A 22595-nucleotide genomic window follows, 5' to 3' on the forward strand; every position below is an offset into this window, starting at 1 on the left:
TAAATCAAGGTTGTAACTAACAAGAGTGGAAAGTAAAAGTTAGTTGAAAGTTCAACAGTAATTGCAACTACATAGTGTTGTCTGTTTAAACACAAAGCAAGACCGTTGAAGGATAGTTGTAGATGGACCGGTTAGAGCAATCTGTAGACTTCACAACTATGAGTTAGTTCATACATTGGATGTTCGTCCATTTGTTGGATGTTTAGACGAAGAAGATCGAAAACACATTCACAACTTAATGAAGTACCATGTTGAATAAAGACATATTGTTGTGAATTCGTTGTGAAAACCACACCAATAATAAAACTGATGTGGAGCAAATTAATACCAAGCAATCAATTGAAGCGGATGACAAAAAAATAATTCAAACAAAAATAAACAGCAAGAGATAAAGGAAGAAGAAGAAGAACACAAGAATCTGTTTACCCAGTTCGGTCTAATGATGACCTACTCTGGGGGAGAGAGCAGCTCTCCGTTCCACTATAATGATATGAGTTTCTTTACAAAGAGATTTTGAAGGTTACAAGAATTAGTCTTCAAACCTAACTCTACCCTCAGTCCCAGCCTCTTCCCGTGACCAAGAGACTCAATCCTAATAGTGCTTTGTTCAAGGTGAATCAAAAACAATCCCAACCCTAGTGTTGTTGCCAAGAGAATTTCTCTATAAACCCTAGTTTGTTTGTTGGCTTCTAAACCTTGTTTTTCTACACCACATAATCATCTGATACAAGGTTTATATTTATAGTGGAAAGCATCCCTCAAAAAACCAAACGGAACAGAACCGGCCCATGAAAAAACCGTTTTTTTAACTTCTGCAGCGCAACAAATCGGGCCCCGATTTATACCATTCGGGCGCCGATTTTTACAGTATCACAGGCCTTCAGAATTAGCTCAAAATCGGGCCCCGATTGCACAGTGTTCGGGCGCCGATTTTGACAGTTCCAGGATGCATCATTTTTGAGTCATTTTCCAACAATTCTCCACCTTGACTCCAAAATGGTGATGATGCCAATTTAACCATCAATCACCTTGCTGCTCTCTCCAACCTTCATCTATGCTTCAATGAAGTTAATCAAGTCCAAGCAATGCTTGAACCTTGATCTCGGTAATGATTTGGTGAACATGTCTGCTGGATTTTCTTCCGATGCCACTTTCTCCACCATGATCTCCTTTGTCTCAATCATGTCTCTAACAAAGTGCAAACGAATGTCAGTGTGCTTTGTTCTTTCATGATAGACCTGATGATTTTCCAAATGAATGACACTTTGGCTATCACAATGTATCTTCACACACTCTTGACTAATCCCCATTTCTCCAATCATACCTTTCAACCATATGGCTTCCTTGACCCCTTCAACAAGGGCTATGTACTCTGCTTGAGTTGTTGAAAGAGCTACAACTGATTGTTGATTTGCCTTCCAAGTTACTGCTGTACCGAACAAAGTAAACACAAAACCTGATAAAGATTTTCTAGTGTCTACATTACCTGCATAGTCCGCATCCACATATCCCTCCAAAGCATCCCTTCCTGGTTGTGACCTTGTATACTTCAGACCACCTTTCAAAGTCCCATTCAAATATCTCAGAACCCACTTCAAAGCTTGCCAGTGCACTTGACCCGGATTTGCCATAAACCGACTTATCACACTTATTGCATAGGATAAGTCCGGTCTACTACAAACCATACCATACATGATGCTTCCAACCCCACTTGCATAGGGAGTACCCTCCATCTTGCTTTTCTCTTCATCGGATTGAGGACACTGCTTTATTGACAACCTTGTGTGATGACCAAGAGGAGTGCCAACGACCTTAGAATCTCTCATTCTGAACCGCTCCACCACTTTCCTCAAGTAACCTTGCTGAGATAAGAACAACTCACCTTTGTTTCGGTCCCTTATGATATCCATACCAAGTATCCTCTTTGCATTACCAAGATCCTTCATCTCAAATTCATCATTCAATCTTTTCTTGAGCTTATGAATCTCTTGCATGTCAGAACTTGCCATAAGAATATCATCTACATAAAGGAGAAGGTAGAGAATGACTTTCTCATTTCTCCTCATCATGTAAACACAACTATCATAGTTGCTTCTCACAAAACCAGCCTTTACTAGGAACTCATCAAACCGACGATACCATTGCCTTGGACTTTGCTTCAACCCATACAAATATTTCTTCAACAAACACACTTTTGTATTATCTTCCACGAAACCTTCTGGTTGTTGCATATAGATAGTTTCTTCCAACTCTCCATGTAGAAATGCGGTCTTCACATCCATTTGTTCTAACTCAAGATCATACATGTTAACAATTGCCATAAGTACCCTTATAGAACAATGTTTTACCACCGATGAAAAGATTTCATTGTAATCAATCCCTTCCACCTGAGTAAAACCCTTTGCTACAAGTCTTGCCTTATACCTTGGTGCTTCGGCCCCTGGTATACCTTCTTTCTTCTTAAACACCCACTTGCTTCCCACTACCCTTTGATTCTTAGGTAATGAAACAAGTTTCCAAGTCTGGTTCTTTTCCAATGAAAGCATTTCCTCATTCATTGCCTTCAACCAATCCTTGCTTTCGTTGCTTTCTAATGCTTCCCTGAAGTTCTTTGGTTCCGAGTCTTGCAATTCTTCAGCTGCATTCAAAGCATAACAAATGAGGTCAGCATAACCGTATCTAACAGGTGGATTAATTTGTCTCCTTATCCTATCTCTTGCTAGCTGATAGTCAGGATCAATTGTTTCTTGGCCTTCACTCTCATCAGGTACTGGAGTCTGATCCTCCCCTTCCCTTTCATCAGTGGTAGGCTCCACCTCAAACTGAATTTTCTCTACCCCCGTTTCTGAGCTTGTATCCAGGTCTTTGCACTTCATCCCCATACGAGTCTCATCAAAAGTAACATCCCTGCTTATAATAAATTTTGATCCTCCAGGTTCCATCTTCCACAGTCTGTAACCTTTCACACCTTCAGGATAACCCATGAAAATACACTTCACAGCTTTAGCATCAAGTTTGTCCTGTCTCACATGAGCAAATGCTAAAGCTCCAAAAATTTTCAAATTAGAGTAGTCTGCCGGTCTCCCACTCCAAACCTCCATAAGTGTCTTAAGATCTATCCCTGTTGATGGACATCTGTTAATCAAATATGCTGCAGTACTAACAGCTTCTCCCCAGAAACTCTTGGACAGTCCAGCTCCCAACAACATACACCTCACACGCTCCAACAAGGTCCTGTTCATTCTTTCAGCAAGACCATTATGTTGAGGTGTGTATACCACGGTTCTATGCCTCTTAATACCTCGTTTCCTGCAAAACTCATTAAACTGCTCTGAAACAAACTCCAGGCCATTGTCAGTTCTCAACACTTTCAGTTTAGTTCCAATCTGATTTTCTATAAGTGTATGCCATTCTTTAAATTTTTCAAAAGCGTCACTTTTATTCTTCAGAATGTATACCCATACCCTTCTAGAAAAATCATCAATAATAGACATGAAATATGAACCTCCCCCATGAGTTTTAACTGATGCTGGACCCCAAAGATCCGAATGAACATACTCAAAAGGCCTACTAGATTTATGCACACCCACCCCAAACTTCACCTTGTGTTGTTTGCCTAATGTGCAATTATCACAGAAATCTAGTTTGTTCAATTTTTCATTCCCTAGCAAACCTTGTTTAGCTAGCTCAACTAAACCCCTCTCACTGACATGACCTAACCTCAAATGCCACAGTTTAGTTATGTCCAGAGTGTCTACACTAGCAACCGATGCATGACCTATAACAGTGGAACCATCTAAAATATATAAACCATGTATTTTAGACCCTTTAGCTATAACTAATGCACCATGAGAAATTCTCATCATACCACGTTCAATTCTAGTACAATATCCTAGACCATCAAACATGCTTATAGATATTAAATTTCTCTTAAGTTCAGGAATATACCTCACATCCTTCAAAAGGAAATCACGGTCATCAAACATTTTGAGACGGATAGTACCCATACCTTGAATTTTGCAAGCCTTATTGTTACCAAGGCGAACAACTCCACCTTCTTTCAGCTCCAAAGTTTCAAAGTACTCCTTTCTCGGACAGATGTGATAAGAGCACCCAGAGTCCAAGACCCAACCCTTTTCAGGTTCCCAACTTGTCACAGTTAGTGCTCCAGCACTCTCATAACCTTCCTCTTCACTTGCAATCTGAACGGATGGATTACCACTTCCATTGCCCTTTCTCTCCGGACAATCCTTCTTGAAGTGACCATAGTTGTGACAAAGAAAACATTTGTACTTTGTTTTATTATCACCACCCTTTGGCCTAGACTTTGACCTGGAATTCTTGCCTTTCCCCTTTCCTCTGTTTTCACTTCTCCCCCTTGAGACATTCAAGCCTTCTCCACTATCATCAACCTTCAACTCTTTGAACTTGGTCAACTCTTTGGTTCTCAAAGCTGCTTGAACTTCCTCCAAAATGATAGTGCCCTCTTTGCCATAAAGCATAGTATCCTTGAAATTCTCAAAGGACCTAGGTAAAGCACACAGTAGGTGTAAGGCTTTATCCTCATCTTCCAGATTTACATCTATGTTCGCCAAATCATCAATAATCTTATTGAACTCCGTCAGTTGCTCCATTATAGGTTTTGACTCCACCATTCGGTAAAAGTAGAGTTGTTGTTTCAGACATTGTCTATGTGCCAAGGACTTGGTCATGTACAATGAATCAAGTTTATTCCACATAGACACAACAGTAGTCTCCCTTGATACTTCTCTCAACACCTTATCACCAAGACACAGAATGATAGCACTGACCGCTTTATCATTCATCTCCGTCTTCTCAACAGGTGTCAGATGCGCAGGCATCTGTGCTTCTCCCTTCAATGCTTCAACACACTTTTGTTGAATTAGAATTGCCCTCATCTTTACCTTCCACAACCCGAAGTCGTTACTACCGGTAAACTTTTCAATATCCCACTTCGAACCCATGATACCTGGTTATTGATTTGACCTTTGCCCCACGGTGGGCGCCAATTGTTGTGAATTCGTTGTGAAAACCACACCAATAATAAAACTGATGCGTGGAGCAAATTAATACCAAGCAATCAATTGAAGCGGATGGCAAAAAAATAATTCAAACAAAAATAAACAGCAAGAGATAAAGGAAGAAGAAGAAGAACACAAGAATCTGTTTACCCAGTTCGGTCTAATGATGACCTACTCTGGGGGAGAGAGCAGCTCTCCGTTCCACTATAATGATATGAGTTTCTTTACAAAGAGATTTTGAAGGTTACAAGAATTAGTCTTCAAACCTAACTCTACCCTCAGTCCCAGCCTCTTCCCGTGACCAAGAGACTCAATCCTAATAGTGCTTTGTTCAAGGTGAATCAAAAACAATCCCAACCCTAGTGTTGTTGCCAAGAGAATTTCTCTATAAACCCTAGTTTGTTTGTTGGCTTCTAAACCTTGTTTTTCTACACCACATAATCATCTGATACAAGGTTTATATTTATAGTGGAAAGCATCCCTCAAAAAACCAAACGGAACAGAACCGGCCCATGAAAAAACCATTTTTTTAACTTCTGCAGCGCAACAAATCGGTCCCCGATTTATACCATTCGGGCGCCGATTTTTACAGTATCACAGGCCTTCAGAATTAGCTCAAAATCGGGCCCCGATTGCACAGTGTTCGGGCGCCGATTTTGACAGTTCCAGGATGCATCATTTTTGAGTCATTTTCCAACACATATATTAATTTTTTTGCGAGATCAAAACAAGACAATATATATCAAGCCGTTGAGAATACATTCCATACGTACAATGAAGTGTATTAGTCACCAATTTGAGAATGTCGTTTCTTTCCAACCAAATACATCAAGCCGTTGTTAGCCAAATTAAGTGGGACACTTCCTAGCCCTTCTTCCCTTTGCAAGTTGAATTAAACAACGAGAAATTATACACTATTTCAGCTCCTGAACCTACTACTTTCCAATCAAGCCAATTGAAAACCATATCCCAAATATTCTAGTCATATTGCGGCAGCTTCAATGTCTTCAAAGAAAAACATGTAACACTGTTGATACACGTCACGATAACCCCTCTCCTCCATAATTCTACCCGGGTTAGTAATCTATCTTAAAGGAAACTGCATCCAAACATACAAATTTTTCACATCACCGACATTTCCCACAAGCGATGCATAGCTGCCAAAAAATCTAGTTGAATTTTGCTGAATTATGCAGACCACAGAGTAGTTTTTAACAACCTTTTACTAGAAACTATTGCAATCCTCCAGCAGCCATTTAAATGCATCTGTCACGCCTTCCCACAGTTGTACAGCAGGCAGTGCACTCACCAGTACAGCAACGCGCAGATTTTCTTCGCCATTCAGATTTCGAAATCAACTCCAGTTCCAATTCTGCACACCATCAAACTGAGACTGTTTTTGTGGTACCATGATTTCCTTGTCAGAAGTTAAACTGAACAAGTATGGAAATTGATGACAAATTGGATGAATGATCCGCCTACCATAACTTTCGCGAACACCTCAACACCACGATACAACACATTAAAATTGTGAAGCTGAATTTTCACCATCAGTTAGAAACCTATCAGAGGCCCCCTAGAAATGAAAATAAAAATTTAAGAAAGTGATCGACACTTCAGTAAAACATGTGAACGAAGTGGAGAGAGCATGGATAGACAATAAAATTCGACAAGAAAAGGCTGACAACAACAATATCTGAATACAAGTCATTGCTGAAATTAGTTCAACAAAGTAACTGCCATCAACAAATATATCACTGAAGGGGTACTTCTCACAACAGAATAAATATCGGATACTTAATTTCTAAAACCTACTCCTAAATTGAAAACAAATTTAATTCTGAAAATGTTAATATCTAAATTTCATAATTTACTCGATGTTTCATTTTCTAATTTCTATTCTTTTACTTTTGTAGTTTAATTATCAATTCTGTTTTACTTTCTGCATTTTTTACTTCATTTTTCTTTTTACAAAAGAGGGCCTAAGCCCAACGAGAAAATGAAACCAAAGAGCTAGTTTAATATTTCTGAATATGAAAACTACTAAAAAATTATTAAAAAAATAACTTATGTAGTTCATTGGGAGGATAGTCCACAACAGAACAATTAAAAGAACTCAAGTAGAGACTATCACTAGCAAGTCAATCGGCATTTCTGTTTCCTACCTGTCATGTGTGACGAACTTGGACATACTAATCCAATTGTGTATACATTTAACAAAAGTAGAAATCATCTCGTAAATAGTGCAATTTCTCGTAATCCTGTCAATCAAGACTTTTGAGTTACTCTCCACAATGAGATGTGCACGATAAACAATATCTCTACACTATATCCAAGCCCAAATACATTCTCCCACATTTCCGCATGAAGAACATCACACGAGCTAATTGCAAAAAAGGCCTTCAAACTCCATTATGCCGCTATGTGGTTATGGTGCATAAGGAAATCCTTATGCACCGTGCATAAATCCCAGCCCATTAACTGGTAGCCCAACATAATTGTTTTCTACACCCCAAGTGAAAGCTTAATTCTAATAACAATTAATATCTCCTTATCTCTACAATTTTTCTTGCTGAATTGATGCTAAATTCACCCTCCAACTTTGGATCAACAACTTTCTGTATCAACATAAATAGAATTATCCCAAAACTGCAGATATCATTTTTTTTATTTGTGTTTCCCGTTCGCTGATAACTATTAAGAAAACAAACAAATAAACTGCATAAGTACTCCTTAAGCTTATTATGTTGGAACAAAATGTGTTTAACAATGAACCTTAAAGAGTTTTGATGATAACAAGGTATTAAAAATTGTAAATTGGACTAGCTAATATTTGTTCAAGTGTACAAGACCATAATTATAAAGTCACATCATCATTGGTTCTGAATGAGCAAATAAAGAGCAAAAGAAAATGAAGCTTAGATGATTCTGAAGGCAAAGCGCTCCTGAAGTCAAGCTGCTCCTGAAGAAATAGCGCTCCTGAAGTAAAGCTGCTCCTGAAGAATAGTGCTTCTGAAGACAAGAGGTCCAGAAGCCACATCATCAGAAGCTGCGTCATCAGAAGCTGCAGAAGTCATATCATCAGAAGCTGCCTCATCAGAAGCTATTTCACCAGAAGCTGAATCTCAACTGGATTTGCAAAAGATTCAAGAATTGAAGAATTATCAATGCAAAAGCTGTCCATTGGATTCGAAAACACAAACAAAGGATTAGTGGAATTTTGCAACGGTCATTTCAAAGATGTTTGAAGGCTTGTGCTTGCATTTTGGACGAAAGCGTTGACATTGTACTTTGTACGAATTGTACAACCACGTTCTCCACTACTCTGTTTTGTGTCCACGCTTCAAGACAAGAAAACAGCTCCAGAATACGGTCTCGCCTGCATATATGTTCCTTTGGATAAGGAATGGATTTCAAATTGGTTCTTCATAGGACAACAACCAAATCAGGCAAAAGATCATTGGTGAAAGATCAAGCTTCAACTAACGACTCTTTGGTGTGCTGGCAATTTCATAACGTCTCTTTCACACCTCTATATAAAGGAGTGAAGACCTAGAGAATTGGTAATGCAAGAACGCTAAACGAAAGACTCACAAGATTTTCACAAGTACCAAACCTCTGCTGAAATTGTTCTGCATTCACTTAGAATTTCTGTGTCTCAAAGTCATATCTTAGAAATTCTTAAGTTCATTGAGTCTGTATCTGATTTGTATTGTGAGCACCTCTGATTGTATATCAAGTGTTCAACCTTAAACAATTTTCTGTGTAATTTTGTTTAGTTAGGAAGTCTCTTGCAGTTGTGCTTGAGCAGGAAGTCTCTTGATTGTGTTCTTGAGCAAAGGAAGTCTCTAGCTTGTGTGCTTGAGCAAAGGAAGTCTCTTGCTTGTGTGCTTGAGCATTTGTAATCAGATATTACTCATAGTGAAATCTCCTTGGAAGTGCAAGGGGGACTGGACTACTTCCGGATTGTGGAAGGAACCAGTATAATTGCTTTGTGTCGTTCTTCTTCTCTCTCTCTGTTTTATTCCGCTGCATTTAGATTCTGATTATCACTTCAGAAGCTTTCTCACCTAGCTTCTGATCAGTGTGTTCAGTTTTTAGGAGAAACGAAGAATTTTTCAAAACACAATTCAACCCCCCTTCTTGTGTTTTTCTCACCTTCAATTGGTATCAGAGCCTGGTTTGTTGTGTAACACTTAACCGTGCAACAGTCAAAGATCTGAGAAAAACATGTCTACTCCTCCTCCTACTGGTTCTAGTGATACTAGCTATAAACATGTCTCACATGATTATAGTGATAGTAAGAAAACCAGTGTTGGAAAAGTTCCAAAGTTCAATGGAGATGCTGAAGAGTTCTCTTGGTGGAAGACCAACTTTTACAGTTACATCATGAGCCTGGATGAAGAATTATGGGATATTCTGGAAGATGGTGTTGGTGATTTAGTCCTTGATGAAGAAGGAGCTGATGTGGATAGAAAGAAACATACTCCAGAACTGAGGAAACTTTACAAGAAGCATCATATTATCAGAGGAGCCCTTGTCACTGCCATACCCAAAGCAGAGTATATGAAGATGAGTGACAAATCCACTGCTAAAGCTATGTTTGCTTCTCTCTGTTCAAATTATGAAGGGAGCAAGAAGGTCAAAGAAGCAAAGGCTCTCCTGCTTGTACATCAGTATGAGTTATTCAAGATGAAGGATGATGAAACTATTGAGGAGATGTACTCAAGGTTTCAAACCTTAGTTTCTGGGCTACAGATTCTAAAGAAGAGCTATGTTGCTTCTGATCATGTAAGCAAGATACTCAGAAGCTTACCTGCCAGATGGAGACCAAAAGTGACTGCCATTGAGGAAGCTAAAGATTTAAACACTTTAAGTGTCGAAGATCTTGTTAGTTCTCTCAAAGTTCATGAGTTAAGTCTTAATGAACATGAGTCTACTAAGAAGAGTAAATCAATAGCTCTTCCATCCAAAGGCAAGTCATCAAAAGCTCTCAAAGTAGTTGAATCTGAAGAGGAAGAACAGTCAAGTTCAGATTCTGAACCAGATGCTGCTGAAATGGCCATGCTCTCAAACAGACTTCAATATCTGGCCAAGAAGAACAGAAAGTTTCTCTCCAGAAGGGGTAACTCCAGAAGCTCAAAGAAAGAAGATCAGAAGGGATGCTTCAACTGTAAGAAGCCTGGACACTTCATTGCTGAATGCCCTGATCTTCAAAGAGAAAAGTCAAAGGACAAGTCAAAGAGGTCTACATTCAAACCAAGCAAACTCAAGAAGCAGATTAAGCAGAGTTTAATGGCAACCTGGGATGATTTGGGTAGTGAATCTGGATCTGATAAAGAGGAAGCTGATGAAGATGCAAAGGTAGCTGTTGGGTTGGTAGCAACAGCAACTTCAGAAGCTGGATCAGATTCAGACTCAGAAGATGAAAACGAGGTATATTCCAAAATTCCCAGAGATGAACTTGTTGAGTCACTTAAAGAACTTCTTACACATTTTGAAGTAAGAACCAATGAGTTGAAGGATTTAAAAGAAAAATATGCTGATTTGGTACAACAGCAAAAATCAACTCTATTGGATCTAAAAGTTTCTGAACAAGGACTTAGGGGCTTTGACTTCATGTGTAAAACATATGAAGATCAGCTCAGGTTCTTATGTCAGAAGCTACAAGAAAAGTGTAATGAAAAACCTTTAAGTAACCATGAAATTGCTCTTGAAGATTTTATTATATCTGGCATTGACAGAAGCAGAGTAGCTTCTATGATTTATAGCATTTACAAGAACAATGGCAGAGGAATTGGTTTTCCAGAAGTGAAACTTGAGAAAACCAATCTAAAATCTTGTTGTGAATGCATCAAGGAAGGTCTGAAAACATTCTTTGTACCAGAAGGGGCTGAGTTGGAAACTGTTGTTCAATCAGAACCTGAAGCTTCTAGTCCTAAGGCTAAGATTACTTCAACGCCAAAGAACTCTAAGTCAAAGGCTATGATCAAATCTGATTCCAAGACTTCAAAGGTCAGGATCCTGAAAAGATCAGAACCTATTCCTCAGAGTCTGGTGAAACCAAAATCTGGGGTTCTGAAGTCTAAGTTTCAGAAGAAGATAGTTACTGCTTCTGAAGTACCAAAACCTAAGGTGATGGTTAATCAGAAGCAACCCAACTCACATCACAAGGTACAAGAAGTGAAGAGTAAAGCCTTAAGTACTAACCTTTCAGGACCCATAGAACAATGGGTACCTAAATCTAAAAATGTCAATGATGCAGGTATGTCTAAGAGCAGTGCCAAAGCAAAGATCATGGTACCTAGACAGCGGTTGCTCAAGACACATGACAGGAGACAAGTCCATGTTCCTCAGCCTAACAATGAAAGAGGGAGGAAATGTGAAATTTGGGGGCAACCAGTCAGGCAAGATCATAGGTACAGGAACTATTGGTAATTCCTCTACCTCAATTAATAATGTATGGTTGGTAGATGGTCTTGAACATAACCTTTTGAGCATTAGTCAATTTTGTGATAATGGTTATGATGTGCTTTTTGAAAAACCCAACTGTACAGTAATCAACAAGAAAGACAAATCCATTGTGTTCAAGGGAAAGAGAGTTGACAATGTCTATAAAATCAATTTTTCTGAACTGGCTGATCAGAAGGTGGTTTGCCTACTATCAATGAATGATAAGAAATGGATGTGGCACAGAAGGTTGGGACATGCTAACTGGAGGTTAATCTCTAAGCTTAGTAAGTTACAACTTGTGAAAGGGCTACCAGACATTGACTATCATTCAGATGCACTCTGTGGTGCATGTCAGAGAGGGAAAATTGTGAAATCATCTTTTAAAACCAAAGACATTGTTTCAACCTCCAGACCTTTAGAATTACTCCATATTGATTTATTTGGACCAGTGAGTACTGCATCCCTATATGGAAGTAGATATGGATTAGTCATTGTTGATGATTACAGCAGATGGACTTGGGTGAAATTCATAAAGAGTAAAGATGTTGCGTGTGATGTATTCAGTAGCTTCTGCACTCAAATTCAATCTGAAAAAGAATCAAAAATTTTGAAAGTCAGAAGTGATCATGGTGGAGAATTTGAAAATGAGCCATTTGAAGCTTTTTGTGAAAAACATGGAATTTTCCATGAGTTCTCTTCTCCTAGAACACCACAACAAAATGGGGTTGTAGAGAGAAAGAATAGAACTTTACAAGAAATGGCCAGAACCATGATTCATGAAAACAATTTACCAAAACATTTTTGGGCAGAAGCAGTGAATACAGCATGCTATGTTCAGAACAGGATCTATATTAGACCTATTTTGGAGAAAACAGCATATGAACTCTTTAAAGGAAGAAAACCCAATATCTCTTACTTTCATCAATTTGGATGTACATGTTACATTCTGAACAACAAGCTCTACCTAAAGAAATTTGATGCCAAGGCCCAAAGGGGAATCTTTTTAGGTTACTCTGAAAGGTCAAAGGCATACAGAGTGTATAATTCAGAAACACTTTGTGTTGAAGAATCTATGCACGTTAAATTTGATGACAAGGAGCTTGGAGATAAAACTTCAAAGCAAGGAGTTCTGCAGAGATACAGGTTCCTGAAGCTACTCCAGAACCTGATCAGATAGCTGAGTCTGAAGATAGTCTAGAAGCTGAACCCACATCAGAAGCACAAGATGAAGCTGCTTCTGATGAAGCACAAGATGGCTCACATCAAGCAGATCCTCCCAGAAACACATTCAAACACAAGTCTTCACATCCTGAGGAGCTAATCATTGGAAACAAAGATAGTCCAAGAAGAACAAGATCACATTTCAGACAAGAGGAGTCAATGATTGGACTAATCTCAATGATTGAACCTACAACAGTTGATGAAGCACTTTCAGATGATGGATGGATCCTAGCTATGCAAGAAGAGTTGAATCAATTTCAAAGAAATGATGTGTGGGATCTGGTACCCAAACCTCAGCACAAGAACATTATTGGAACAAAATGGGTATTCAGAAACAAGCTGAATGAGCAAGGTGAAGTAACAAGAAACAAAGCCAGGCTTGTTGCACAAGGGTATAGTCAACAAGAAGGCATTGATTACACTGAAACGTTTGCTCCAGTTGCAAGATTGGAAGCAATCAGGTTACTTCTTTCCTATGCATTTAATCATGGCATAATATTATATCAAATGGATGTCAAGAGTGCTTTTCTAAATGGTGTCATAGAAGAAGAAGTGTATGTCAAGCAACCTCTTGGATTTGAGGATATTAAATATCCTGACCATGTTTTTAAACTGAAGAAATCACTATATGGCTTGAAACAAGCTCCCAGAGCTTGGTATGATAGACTAAGTAATTTCTTAATCAAAAAATGACTTTAAAAGAGGACAGGTTGATACTACACTCTTCAGAAGGACCCTTGGGAAAGATATTCTTGTTGTGCAAATATATGTTGATGATATAATATTTGGTTCTACTAATGCATCTCTTTGCAAGGAATTTTCTGAGTTGATGCAGGATGAATTTGAAATGAGCATGATGGGAGAGCTGAAGTTCTTCCTTGGCATTCAAATCAATCAATGCAAAGATGGAGTCTATGTTCATCAATCAAAGTACACAAAGGAGCTTCTGAAGAAGTTCAAACTTGAAGATTGTAAAGTGATGAACACTCCAATGCACCCTACGTGCACCTTAAGCAAAGAAGATGAAGGAGCTAAAGTAGATCAGAAGCTGTATAGAGGTATGATTGGTTCTTTGTTATACCTCACTGCATCTAGGCCAGATATTTTATTCAGTGTATGCTTGTGTGCAAGATTCCAATCAGATCCTAAAGAATCTCATATGACTGCTGTCAAGAGAATCTTCAGGTATTTGAAAGGAACAACTAATCTTGGACTCCTTTATAGGAAATCCTTAGATTATAAGCTAATTGGATTCTGTGATGCTGATTATGCTAGTGATAGGATTTAAAGAAAGTCAACCAGTGGCAATTGTCAATTTCTGGGTGATAATCTTATATCCTGGGCTAGCAAAAGACAAACAACTATTGCTATGTCTACAGCAGAAGCAGAATACATTTCAGCTGCAAGTTGTTGTACATAACTACTCTGGATGAAACATCAGTTGGAAGATTATCAGATGACTGCTAACAGTATTCCCATTTATTGTGATAATACTGCTGCTATTTGTTTGTCTAAAAATCCAATTTTGCATTCAAGAGCGAAGCACATTGAAATCAAACACCATTTTATCAGAGATTATGTTCAAAAAGGAATTTTAGATATACAATTCATTGATACTGAAAATCAATGGGCTGATATATTTACTAAGCCTTTAACTGTTGAAAGATTTGATTTTATAAAGAAAAATTTGAACATGCACTTTGTATCTGATTAAATGCTTGCTTGCTCCTGAATAGGATTTTAGGTTCTGAAGTTAGTTCAGAAGCGGTAGTCCATCAGAAGCTCTTTATTGAGGTTCTGAGGAAAACTCGCTTCTGATGATGACGTCAGCATCTGAAGTCCAGAAGCTGGATTTGTTGCTTCTGAATAGTTGAATTAGTGGAAACGTTGGAAGTTACCTTTTAAAAAGTAACTTCTGGCCCACTAACTTGGTAGTCACTCTGTGAACTTCTTACGTGGCCTGTATGTGTTGGTGTATAACTAAAAGGGCAATGATGATTTAATAGCTTTGAAAGTACTTTTCACGCGCCCCCAATTTTGTCATTAATGTTATGTTTGTTTGTCTCTTTTGAATTGCAATCGTTTTACTTTTAACACTTTGACAATTCACACACTACTCACTCACAACAAACACATTTGCTCTCAAACCTCTTGCGAAGTAAGCGCATTCTCTCAACCTTAGAACCCTAAAATCTTTATCTTCTTCAAATCTTCGTCAATCATCAAATGGCATCATCAAGCTCGCAACGAGAAGTTTCAGTATCTACTTCACGAATGATCCCTGAATATGACTACAAAGGAAGAAGCATGAAATTGGAAGAATGGGAACTACAGGTTCAAATAGAAAATCCGGTGGATTTTGAATCACTCGCCTTCCATGAGTGTTGGATCAGAAGCTACTATGAAAAGCAGGAACTTATGCATTACTTCAAGATGTTGAATGGACCAACATTCGAAGCATTGGTAAGACACTTCTGGGTGAGGGCTAAGGTTTATGACAAAGCTGCGTCTATAACTAAAGAAAGTCAAATGGTGTTGATTTATCCCGAACTGGAAGGGAAGACCAGAGAAGAAATGGGTCTTGAGCATTTTACAGGTATTGAAATCATGTCAAGTATTTGTGGTATTCCAGTAAGAATTGCGGAATGGCAGATAGAAGCTGTACTCTGTAGAGAGGCCTCTGGAAAATACTCTGGAATTGATCTCTCAAATACAGCTGAAGAACGCCTCTGGAAAGAGAAAGTAAACTTGGCCCTGTACAACTCAACACAAGCAGGAAAGTATGCTGATCTAAGCATGGATAAGAAGCTGCTTCTGAAGATTCAGAATGAGGACTTACTTCCATGTGGTGGAAGTGAGAAACCCAATTTGGCACAAAAGGTCTTTCTTCAACACTTCATTAAGAAGGAGAAAGTGAACGTGCCAAAATATATGTTCAAATACTTGATAGAGTGTCTGAAACAGAGTCAGCTGCAGAATAGAACCTGGGTACCTTATGGAAGACTCTTGTCAGAAATATTCTATCAAGGAGGAGTCTTGGACAAGCTAAGCAGTGCTGAAGCCTTGACAGACGAGTTGCTTGATACTAAAACTGGAAAGTTCATTAATGCACAAACCCTCAAGAATATGAAGTTGATCCCTGCTGTCACCAAGCTTCATACAGATTTGAGTGAATCACTTGTTAAGTCTGATCTTATGAAGGACTTTCCACCCATCTGCAAGAAGGATCCCATTGAAGTGCAGATGTACTATATAAAGGAACATTTTGAGGCAACCAATGAGAGAATCAGATTGGAAGATATTCCAGAGGAAATGTATGGTGGTGCTCTGCCACGAGCCAGAGGCAGAAAGTCAAAAAGAAAGATGACTGCAGAGCAATATCTAGAGGTTGAACAATCTGCTAAAAAGGCAAAAGTTGCTACTGACAAGCTCAAGATTGGTAGTTCATCAGTACCTTCTATTGAAGAAGCCATTGAAGACATGGATTCCAGGATGATCATGGATGTTGGCATTACTCTTGATCAACCTGCAATACCAAAGAAGAAAAGGAAGCAAGCAGTAAGGAGGACCAAGAACTTCCCTCATGTTTCTAAAAAGACTGAAGCTGCTACTATTGTGTCAGAAGCTATTGGAAAAGCTATGGAGATTGCTGCTGAGCTACAAGAGTCTGTAGTTTCAGAAGCTAAGCAACTGTTGCTGATGACCAGTGAGTCTGTTAAAGAGGATTCTGATCCTGAACCAGAGAAGGTAATTAATATATCATCAGATACCGCATCCACACCATTATCAGATTCTGATGATTCTGATGATGATATACCCTTAGCCCAACTCTTTCAAAAACCAGTAAAAAGCCAGTCAACATCAACCAAAACCAACAAAAAGCCCTCTCAGTCAACTACTTATGAACCAGTTGGTCACATAATTAATGAGAAGTTGGCTGAAATGGCTGTGCAGAGAGAAAGAGTCATTGAGACTATCTTTCGCCTTAACCCTCAACCCCTTAACATTCAACCTCTCAACATGATTCCTCCAGAAAATGTTGAGTTTACCTCAGAAAAGGCCTCTGAAGCAACTCCAGAAGCAGCTGCTTCTGAAAACGTTGTTTCAGAAAACCCCCATCAACAAACACCTGAACCACATAAACCCACAACACCCCCACAATCACCAACAGCTACCATTGACCCCCAACTCAACACTCAAACATCAACTTCACCACAACAACCACCAACTGAAATTGAACACTCCCCACAACCAACTCCCATGGATGTTGACATCTCTCTAGTCAATGTTCAAGCCTCAACCTCTACCACTCACATTGCCTCTGACCAGCCTTCATCTTCAAACACTCAAACACACTTTACCATTCCAATTCCTAACCCTGTTCAAGATCTGGAAATCAGTGATTCTGATCTTGAAATCCTTGAACAACCACCCACAAACATCCTGGAATCTGGATATATTAATTCTGAGCTTCTGACAATCCTTAGTAGATTGCATAATCTTGTGGATCAACGAAGGACAATTGATCTCACAAGTGCATATGAAGACTCCTGGGCATCTCTTCAGAACCGGGCAGCTGAGCTTATTGAAGAGATCAAGGCTAAATGCATCAGAGTCAAGCAAGCATCAGTCAGAAGGCTAATGGAAAATCTGAATCAGAGTCTTAGAGTAAGAAGTTCTACACTGCTCCTGGCAAACCAGCCTTTCTTCTTAGAAACGGATTACTTGACCAGAGAAGCAAGGTTGTGTAAGCTTCTGAAGAAACAGATGGCACAGCAGCAGCAAGAAGCTAAGGAAAGGGAACAGGCTCTTCTCCAGAGGCAACAACAGCTTGAAGAACTGTTGCAGAAGAAGATTGAAGAAATGGAGGAGATGAAGAAACAACATCAAACCAACACTTAGTTGCACACCCTTGTGTTTTTCTTTTTGTTTGTTGTTTGTTTTGAATTCCTAGTCCTTGCTTCTGAAACCATTCTGTTTTAATTCTCTTTGCTTCTGAATGCTTACTGATTCTGACTGTTTAGCTGCTTCTGATATTTTAGATATTCATGTTCATATATTTTTTTCTGATTAATTTCTTGTATACTCTCTTTTGATTAATTTCTTGTATACTCTCTTTTTGTCTTTTATGTTTTTTTTTATTTTTTTGATAATGACAAAAGGGGCAGTATATGTGACAAGTATTTAAAGGCTCTGAGCCCCATTAATGGCATTTGAAATTTTTTTGAAAAACTTCTATCATTTTTTTTACCTTATTGGTATAAGCTATGAACGAACGAAGGAGTATCAAAATTCAAGTAAAATTAATTGAACCATTCTTCTTATCTATAAGTTAATTCTTTCAATGATTCAATTTTGTTTTTAAGCTCTGATAATTTTATTGCGCGAAAAATGAATTTAATTAACCTGGATAGAACTTAGGGGGAGCTTACAAACCTCACCTTAAATACTATCAGACTCAGGGGGAGTTTGAGCTTACAAACCTCAGATTCTGAGCTTACAAACCTCAGAACCCCAAAGTCAACTTGTTAATTAGATTAACAACAATTGATCAATTTTAAATACTTTTGTTTGTCATCATCAAAAAGGGGGAGATTGTTGGAACAAAATGTGTTTAACAATGAACCTTAAAGAGTTTTGATGATAACAAGGTATTAAAAATTGTAAATTGGACTAGCTAATATTTGTTCAAGTGTACAGGACCATAATTATAAAGTCACATCATCATTGGTTCTGAATGAGCAAATAAAGAGCAAAAGAAAATGAAGCTTAGATGATTCTGAAGGCAAAGCGCTCCTGAAGTCAAGCTGCTCCTGAAGAAATAGCGCTCCTGAAGTAAAGCTGCTCCTGAAGAATAGTGCTTCTGAAGACAAGAGGTCCAGAAGCCACATCATCAGAAGCTGCGTCATCAGAAGCTGCAGAAGTCATATCATCAGAAGCTGCCTCATCAGAAGCTATTTCACCAGAAGCTGAATCTCAACTGGATTTGCAAAAGATTCAAGAATTGAAGAATTATCAATGCAAAAGCTGTCCATTGGATTCGAAAACACAAACAAAGGATTAGTGGAATTTTGCAACGGTCATTTCAAAGATGTTTGAAGGCTTGTGCTTGCATTTTGGACGAAAGCGTTGACATTGTACTTTGTACGAATTGTACAACCACGTTCTCCACTACTCTGTTTTGTGTCCACGCTTCAAGACAAGAAAACAGCTCCAGAATACGGTCTCGCCTGCATATATGTTCCTTTGGATAAGGAATGGATTTCAAATTGGTTCTTCATAGGACAACAACCAAATCAGGCAAAAGATCATTGGTGAAAGATCAAGCTTCAACTAACGACTCTTTGGTGTGCTGGCAATTTCATAACGTCTCTTTCACACCTCTATATAAAGGAGTGAAGACCTAGAGAATTGGTAATGCAAGAACGCTAAACGAAAGACTCACAAGATTTTCACAAGTACCAAACCTCTGCTGAAATTGTTCTGCATTCACTTAGAATTTCTGTGTCTCAAAGTCATATCTTAGAAATTCTTAAGTTCATTGAGTCTGTATCTGATTTGTATTGTGAGCACCTCTGATTGTATATCAAGTGTTCAACCTTAAACAATTTTCTGTGTAATTTTGTTTAGTTAGGAAGTCTCTTGCAGTTGTGCTTGAGCAGGAAGTCTCTTGATTGTGTTCTTGAGCAAAGGAAGTCTCTAGCTTGTGTGCTTGAGCAAAGGAAGTCTCTTGCTTGTGTGCTTGAGCATTTGTAATCAGATATTACTCATAGTGAAATCTCCTTGGAAGTGCAAGGGGGACTGGACTACTTCCGGATTGTGGAAGGAACCAGTATAATTGCTTTGTGTCGTTCTTCTTCTCTCTCTCTGTTTTATTCCGCTGCATTTAGATTCTGATTATCACTTCAGAAGCTTTCTCACCTAGCTTCTGATCAGTGTGTTCAGTTTTTAGGAGAAACGAAGAATTTTTCAAAACACAATTCAACCCCCCTTCTTGTGTTTTTCTCACCTTCAATGTTTTGCTTCTTTTCAATTTATTCTTGGATTACACAAATGATTGACCAAGAACAACAAGAAGCACATTGGTAAATTTATTTCTGCTATTTAGCATCAATATTTTGCATCCAAATTCAATCACTAATAAATGTTTTAGCAAAAGAACTTTCTGCACACTATCTGTTACATAATTCTGGCCAATGAAATCTTTGTATAATCATCTTTTCACAACTCCAGGCACATAATTCTGAGTATGGTTATTTTACATGACACAGAATAGTTTAAAAGAGTTCAGAAATTTTTTACACTAACATGTAAAAAACTCAACATGTCTTAGATAAAATGAAAACATGTAATAAAAAATGAAAACTTGAAATTATGCCAAAACCATTTTGCTGTGGAAATGGTTTCTGTGAATTGTACTCCAAAACCATTGGATGTAATTAATGGTTTCCAGCAGGTGAAAAAAACTAAGGACCTAGAGTCATTGCCATTATTCAGTTTTGGACTGACACAATTGGAGGAGGGGGAAAGAAATGGTTTCTGTTAGTTGTACTTCAAAACCATTTTGCTGTGGAAATGGTTTCTGTGAGTTGTACTCCAAAACCATTTTGCTGTGGAAATGGTTTCCAGCAAGAACAACATGAACAATATTTTCCAGCAATTCATTTTTTGAGCTTTCACTACAAATCCATCAAACACTTTTCCAGCAAACAATCATCAGATAAAAATTTCCAGCAACAATCTTTTTCTTTTGATTTCAAGAACAACACTATCTCCATCAATATTTTTTCCTTATCTCACAAATAACAACAACCTTTTCAAATCATCATAATCTAGAATAACACAACAAATCCGAACTCAAGCAATCACAACACAATCCAAACCGGAGAAGAAGGAGAAGAAGGAGAAGGAGGAGGAGGAGAAGAAGAAGAAGAAGAAGAAGAAGAAGAAGAAGAAGAAGAAGAAGAAGAAGAAGAAGAAGAAGAAGAAGAAGAAGAAGAAGAAGAAGAAGAAGAGCCGCCCTGTTGGGTCGGCCACCACCGCGCCGGCGTTTTAATGTTGATCGGAGAAGATAACCTTTGTTGCAGGGCTTCTCTCTCTCTATAATAATTTAGAAAGAGAAGCATTTTAACTTATGTTTCACTTTTCCTTGATTTGGTGTAGTTTGAGAGGAGAAACCTAGGATTATTACACATGTACACTAGATCTAATGGTTGTGAATGATTTATGCACGGTGCATAAGGATTTCCTTACCTTATGCACCATAATTTTTGCCTGCATCATCATTGTTAAGGTTGACCCATCACTTGGAGGTCTCTTCCAACTCAAGAAACAAATTGTTTATATTCAAGCATTTTAATCTAAATAGCAAGTTTAATTTCAAAACTTTTTAAATCAAACGTGTTTTTGATTCAAGTCATTTACATTCGGTCACTTTACATTTATTTTTCAACCAATTACAAACTCGTGTTATTGTTCTCATTGTAATAATTGAGGTTTTTTTTATAGTGAATAAATAATTGTGTTTTTCTAAAAAAAATATATAAGATATCAATTTACTTGATAATGTTATACCCTAATTTTGGACCTAAAAATACTAGTCAATTTTTCTTTTCTTGCATTATAAGTCATTTGAACTGTCTCTGATCAATTGCATCTTTCTCTGCATTTTATTTCAATATTGTTTGCAAAAATTCACATGCAAGGGTATTTTAGTCATTTCCTATGTCAAATTTCTCTCAGTCTTTCAAAATTTTGTTTGAGTCCTTTTCAAGTAGTGTGAATAAGTCTCTGTTTCATTCTATGTCTAAATCCATTTTAAAAAATTGCATTTGAAGTCATTTTTGAGTCAGTTTTGCCCCTGGGGGCATTTTAGTCTTTTCATGTGTCAAAGTCCTGTTTAAGTCCTAAAATTGTCTCTGAGTCTGTTAACTTTGCTGGTATAAGGTCTTGCTCTAATTCCTTGTTAAAAATCCATTTTTAAAATTGCGTCTGAGTCATTTTTAGTCGTTTTAGCCCTAGGGGCACTTTGGTCATTTCACTCGAAATTTTGGCAGAGAGAGGTTACTTTAAAGTACCTCATTTAAGCCATTGGTTCGTTTTAGTCCGTTTTGTCATTTTTATTTGTTTCACTTTACGTTTATTTCAAATTACCTTTTTTAAATTCAATTTTATTAATTTTTGCATTTTAACCCTTTGTGTCACTTTTCATATTTTTATTTTAGTCCCTATCTTTCAGTATTTTGCAGTTTAGTCCTTTTTGTCCAAGTCACAAGTCAGGGGCCACGTGTCAGATTTTTATTAGTCCAGTTAGTTACAGTCCTAGTCCATGTGGCAGTGTCCCATTGGTCCAGATATTCCATGTGTCAGCTATAAATAAGCCCAGTCATCACAGTCAAAGTCAGATACCATTCATTTCTTTACAACTCATCAAAAACACTATTTCCTTTTCTCTTTCCACCTTTCACAGATCAAAAACGAAAATCTGCAAAAAACTCCAAGAACATTCATCAAGAACTCAAACCCTAACCGTCTCAAAATTGCCAATTCCAGACCAAAACTTCACAGATTCGTATCAATCGTTACCAATTCCACAGAATACAAGTTCCATTCACGCAACAAGATTCAACAATTGCAACGTGTTTGTAGTGGTTCTCAGAGATTCACTGGAGAATCATCATCATCGAACCCTAGGTCTCTGCAATTCTAGCACGAATTCGCCACCGAAGTGACGAATCGTACGATCACAGAGGAAAGGTGAGAAGAAGAGGGATCGAATCTGAGTTTAATCGGAGAAGAAGCGGAACAAGTTCACCGATTTATTTTCGGTCTACGACAACAGCGAAGCACTCACCAAAGATTCGGATAGGTTTCGTGAAG

Source organism: Medicago sativa, chromosome 4 (genome assembly GCF_051527215.1).
Source record: "Medicago sativa cultivar Bolivia chromosome 4, Bolivia_mono, whole genome shotgun sequence".
Taxonomy (NCBI): Eukaryota; Viridiplantae; Streptophyta; class Magnoliopsida; order Fabales; family Fabaceae; genus Medicago; species Medicago sativa.